At 60.2% G+C, this 5,442-nt stretch overlaps 1 protein-coding gene across 1 annotated transcript in view; it reads right to left on the minus strand.

Annotated features, from left to right (window-relative positions):
- The window catches only part of LOC107215040 (adenosine receptor A1), a 26,978-nt gene extending 26,232 nt beyond the window's left edge, over nucleotides 1-746 (minus strand). Inside the window, exon 1 of the mRNA XM_015650975.2 lies at nucleotides 339-746. The gene's annotated coding sequence lies outside the window, so the exon portion shown is untranslated. The remainder of the gene's footprint in view (nucleotides 1-338) is intronic.
- Nucleotides 747-5,442: the final 4,696 nt, after the last annotated feature.

The following is a 5,442-nucleotide window of genomic DNA, read 5'->3' on the forward strand; positions in this document are numbered from 1 at the left end:
CCCTCCATCCCGCACCCTCCATCCCTCACCCTCCATCCCTCACCCTCCATCCCGCTCCCTCCATCCCGCAGCGCGACCGCTCCCGGCGCTGAAGACGGAACCGGAGCCGCCGGCCAGTCCTGGGAGAGCGGCAGCGTCCCCCGCCCCTGGGGCCGCCCCGGGGCCTCTGTCGGAGCCCTCGGGGCGAACGGAGCTGCGGCGGGACCCCCGCTGTCCCCCCGCTGTCCCCCCGCTGTCCCCCCGCTGTCCCCCCGCTGTCCCTTCGCTGGATGCCCTCCCTGCCCTGCGCTGCTCCCTGCAGCCGCCGTGCCCCCGCTCCCGGCCCCGACCCCTCTCACCTTGTCTGCAAAGCCAGGGCTCGTTTTGGGGGTCGCTCACCCCCGCAGAGCCGGCGCTGTCCCCCCGCAGGGCGAGGCGGGGCTCATGCTGGGGGCGGCCGGGGGGACCGGGCTGGCCGGGGCTGCGCTCGGTCCCCGGTGCCCGGCACCGCTCGGCTCCCGCAGGCGCTGCCCCGCTCCCCGCCGGAGCCGGAGCATCACATGGTGCCGCCTTCCAGCCTTTAAAGAGCGACTGACCCGATTCGGGGCTCGCCGGCACCGGGAGAGCCGGGGGAGGGGGTGCCGGGGGCCGGGAGGAAGCGGCAGGACCGAGGGGAGCGGAGTCGGTCCCAGCCCCGACGCTGCCAGCACCAGTCGGGCTCCGGTTTTAACGCGAAAACCGGTTTTTGAGGTCGGGTGTGAGCAGAGGATCGGGGCGGGGAGGGAGGGAGGGCGGAGGCAGAGCCTGAGCTGCTGTGGGCGAGAACCGGCCCGTCCCCGGCACGGGCAGCGCTGCTCGGGGCTGGGCCCCGGGACCCCGCGTTAGAACCCAACAATCGGAGCCCCAGGGAGCTCTGATGCTCACCCGGTCTCTGGCTGGCACTGCCTCACCCAAATCACCGCTGGGTGAGACCTCCGGAGGGCTCTTCATCCTCCGAGCCGGGCTTGGGAGGGGCTGTGTTCTGTCCGCACACTCTGGGTACACGAATGAACTGCTGCTGAGACCGGACCGGACCTTCTGTAAGGTTCTAGGAGAAGTTTGAGGGAATATGGTCACCCCCCGGTTCTCCTCCCCGGGCCGGGCAGTGCAGAGAAAATGGGTCTGGGGGCTCGATCTGACTGATGGAGCTGAGCCACCCAATCCCTCCAGGGACCCCGGCTGTGCAGCAGGCACCTGCGAAGCTCATCTTACATAAATTATCTTACATAAATCACCTCCCAGGAGCGCGGCTGGTTTATCCAAATGCTGCAAGGAACGGGACCTCAGCCGTGGGGCAAGGGGACTCTCCCCACTCCCATCTGCACCTTTCTCCCTCCTCTGGTGAGATTTGGGACTGGAGCTGTCCCCTGCTCTGCTCTGCCTCAGGAGAGCTGTCCCAGCTCTTGGATCTGTCCCCTGGGGCTGCCCCTCATCCCTCTCCTCATCAGAACCTGTACACCCCACAGCAGGGATGGGATCAGCTGTGGGACCATCCCAACCCAGGGCTGCTTTTCCATCAGCTGCTGTCTCATGGGGTGCCTGCTCGCCCCCTTGGGCAAGTGGCCAGCAAAGAGCTGGGGGTCCCAGCCTCCTAGGGCTGTTGGGGACTGTGGCATTGTGCCACCTCTGGGCACTGGGCTGTGCCAGCAGCAGGGCAAGGTGAGCTTGGTTTGGTCTGAATGATGTGTTTGCTGTGCAGAGAGAAATAAGCCGAGGCTCGCAGGCTCCTGTAAACACAGCGCTATTTATGGAGTGTCACATCCAGCAGCATCTCCTCACACCTCCTCCACTGCAGGGAAAAGTGGTGCCCCCCTATGGCTCAGCCCCTAAACCCAGAGCTAGGGGTGGATGGGGGTGCTCAGGATGGGCTCCTGACGGTGGAAAGGGCATTCCCAGAGAGCCCAGAACCCCTCACCCAGCACCTCCCCAGGGTGGGTGTCCTTGCAATCAACCTCTGGCTGGGAGCAGGGCAGGAAAACCATCAGGTTCCTCAAGGGAGTGCAATGCGGAAGCAAACGCAGGCAGGGCCCGGCCTGATTGTATGCAAATCTCCCAAACAGAGATTAAACCCACTCCTTTTCCTTTATGGATTTGCAGTTTGTTCTCCCTCCTTGGATCCGTGGCCCTGAATGCTCAATTTTAGCAGCACCCCTAAAGACCCCCATTTCATGCCAAAAATGATCTGCTGACTGCGAACCTGCCAAGGGGGTCCAAGCTCTCTCAGCAGCTCAAGCAAAGTGTCCCAGGGCACAGGCAAAGGCTGCAGGGGTTGGATGGCCAAACTGATCCAGGTGGCTGCACAGAGCCCATTCCTGCTGGACAGGGATCATCTGCTCATTCTCCTGACACCGAGCTGGGGATGTGTCCAGAGAGTGGCAGGGATTCCTTCAAAAGGATCTTCTGGGGAGCATCAAACACTGGGAAAATTGTGCAGGTCTTGCAGGCTCTTTCTGGGGTTTTTAAGGAGAAAATGTCCTGAGAATTGCAATGGGTGATGGTGCTGTGGATAAATACCCTTGGGACACAGGGAGGGATGGGATGGAGTGGGACAAACAGGGGACATGGTGTAGCTTTGTGCACCGGCTGCCGTGAGCTGGGGGCAGGAGCAGCCTGTGGCCACGGCAGGAGGGGATGGTTGGTGTCTGCTGTGATGCCAGCAGGATTCACCCAAGGCTGTGGCGTGTCAGGGCTGGCTGATGACAGCCCTGACTGAACCCCCAGGCTTGGGCAGCAGCCAAAGAATGCTTTTCCAGGGAGACAAGTCAGGGCGTGGGGAGCTCATTTCTGCCCATCTTCCTTCAGCTTTTCTCTGGGCTGTGAGTTCCCCCTCCTGCCTCAGTTTACCTACACAAAGAGCAGCTCCGTGGTGCCATTGTGGGTGATCAAGGCAGGAGAAACTGAGGATTTCTCCACCTCTTCCATCATGGTGACCACCCCATCCCATTCTGGTCATAGAAAGGGGCCTCTTAACTAGGAAAGTTAATTAGGAGTGTGGCTGGTGCCAGCAGCACAGTGATGTGTGCTTGGAGGGCTGATGGCTCTGAGAGACATTAATTAGGACAAGTGACCCCCTGAGTGCCACGGTCTGGTGGATCTACACAGGGCAAAGAAAGAAGCAGCAAACAAAGGGAAAGCCCAGAGCTTTTCCAAGGAGGAAATCTCTGTGCTGAGATGTTTCAGAGTGATGCTCACCCCATCCTGCTGGGGCCACCACTCTGTGCCAGTGACACAGAGCCCTGGGGACCTCCCTCACTCAGGACACAGCTGCTCCACGACTTGTGCTCCATTTCTCTCCCCTTTCATGGGATGTGTGGCCCTGGGAAAACAAGGAGCCCCAGGTTTCTGTAGGCTGGGCACCCCCATCTGGGCTTGGCAGGAGCTGCTCAGCAGCAATGACACAGCACATAAAATATCCCAGAAGAGAATCTAAAGATCCTGGAGAGTGGATGAAGGCAAGGCTGTTTCCCTGTGGTCTGCCTGCTCCCCCTGAGCACATCCCACCCCTCAGAGCAGGCTGGGAAGGGGCTTGGCAGCACTGCCAGTGCTCCAAGGGAGAAACTGAGTCCTGGGAGATGCCTGTGATCCCTCAGCCCTGCGCTGGCATGAGGATGTGCCCCAGTTCCCTCTGGCCTGGGTAGATGCCACATCCATGATGCTGCAGATTCCCAGAGTAGCCAAATGTGTCAGGCCCCGCTTGGATCCCTGCCAGATGCCAGCCAGATGTTGCCCACAGGCAGCTGGGTCACTGTGAGGACGCCCTGGCACAGCAGGACATTGCCAGGCGTTGGTGCTGCCCTGTCAGGGGGAAGTGCTGAGACATCGCTGGGTGGAAGAGAAAATGGATCTGAGCCCAGGGCAGGGCAGTCCCTGGCAGGGCAGCGGGGTAGGGCAGGGGTCTGTCCCGAAATCCACCCCCACGCCCCGACCCGGGCCCTTCCCTGGGCTGCGCTGCCTGTTCCTCAGCACACCGGGAGTGTTTTATTCCCCAGGGAGCCCCTGAGTGTCCCCGAGCCAGGCTGAGCATCAGGAGCTGCTCCTGCCGCTGCTTCCAGCCGGCTCTGTAGGGCAGGAGGGGGTTAAACCTTTCCAGCACTGCCGAGCCCTTTCCAGGACGGCTCGAAGCCTTTGTCCCTCTCCAGGGCTGCCCCTGGAACAGACCCAGCGCTGTTGGGTTCCAGCTGCAGCAGCCTGTGCGAGGGCAGGCGGTGCCTGCTGCCTCCGGCCCGGCTGTGCCGTGGGGAGGGAGGAGGGAGGCCGGGGCTGTGAGGGCTCTGGAACACCCAGGAGTGATGACAGATCCTTCTGGGGCAAAGATTGGCATGAAACACTGACTGCTCAGGGAAAAAAAAATAATAAAAAAAAAGCTGTGAAAATGTAAAAGGAAAAAGATGAGTTCCAGTTTGCTACAAGGGCTGAATGAGGGGAACCACCTCCCTTGATGGATCTCGGAGATGGTAAAAGCCTTTTCTGATTGATCTTTGGGGAAATTTGGGGAGGGGATGAAGAGTCGAGTGGGTGTTGTGGCTGGAAAAGCTCAGGGCCACCCCCAGACCTGGGGCTGTGATGGTCTGGGGACACCTGGGGACACCACAGGGGTGGTGGAAAATGAGGATTTGGGGTGAAGGAGAAAGCTGGGATGAAGGAGTGACAGTGCCAGTGGGAAATGTCCAAGGAGGACTGGGCTGAGCTGTATCGGTGCCTCTGAGTGAGGAGGGAGAGGAGGCAAAAAAGAAATCGTGGTTGCTGCTCCCCAAGCCTGTATCTCTCACTTTAGCATTTTGTCCCATATTTCTATTTTTAAATTCCCTGCTTTTAGCTTCCAGCTGTCACTTAGAGCTCTTGGGTTCAGTAGTGGAGCTTTTCCCCCCACTCAGACTCTCAGACTGAAACCATCTCACCATCCTCCAAGAGGAAAGCTCTTCTTCCCCCAGCTCCTGCAGCCTCTGAGCCCTGCACCCTGCTGCTGCCCAAATTATTGCCTTCCAAACAATTTAAGGGGAATTCTTTTATATCCAGAAATTAATTCAGGGCAGCAATTCGCTGGGTAGGTTCTCTGTGTTGTAGGAAAAGCTGTTCAAAACCTTCCCACATGCCTAAACCTGCAGATTCCTATTGCAGACGTGGAAAATTCCTTATCAGCACAGGGGATCCGCCTCCTGCCCCGCTCCACTTCTCCAGCTGGAATGGTTTCCCCGCGGCCCTGGAGCAGCACAAACACCGCTGGAACGGTCCGGTCCCCGGGGAATGGCTCGTCCGGGCCGGTGACCCTGCAGAGGGATTTGGGACATTCCCCAGAGCTCGCAGCAGCCCCGGGGCGATCGGGGAACATTCCCAGAGCCGGGAGCTTTCCTCGGGAACGCCAGTCCCTGCCAGGAGCTCCGAGAGCATCGGAGCGGAGCCTTCTCCTGCCTTTCCTCCCGGGGA

The sequence above is a fragment of the Parus major genome, chromosome 26 (assembly GCF_001522545.3).
Source record: "Parus major isolate Abel chromosome 26, Parus_major1.1, whole genome shotgun sequence".
NCBI lineage: Eukaryota > Metazoa > Chordata > Aves > Passeriformes > Paridae > Parus > Parus major.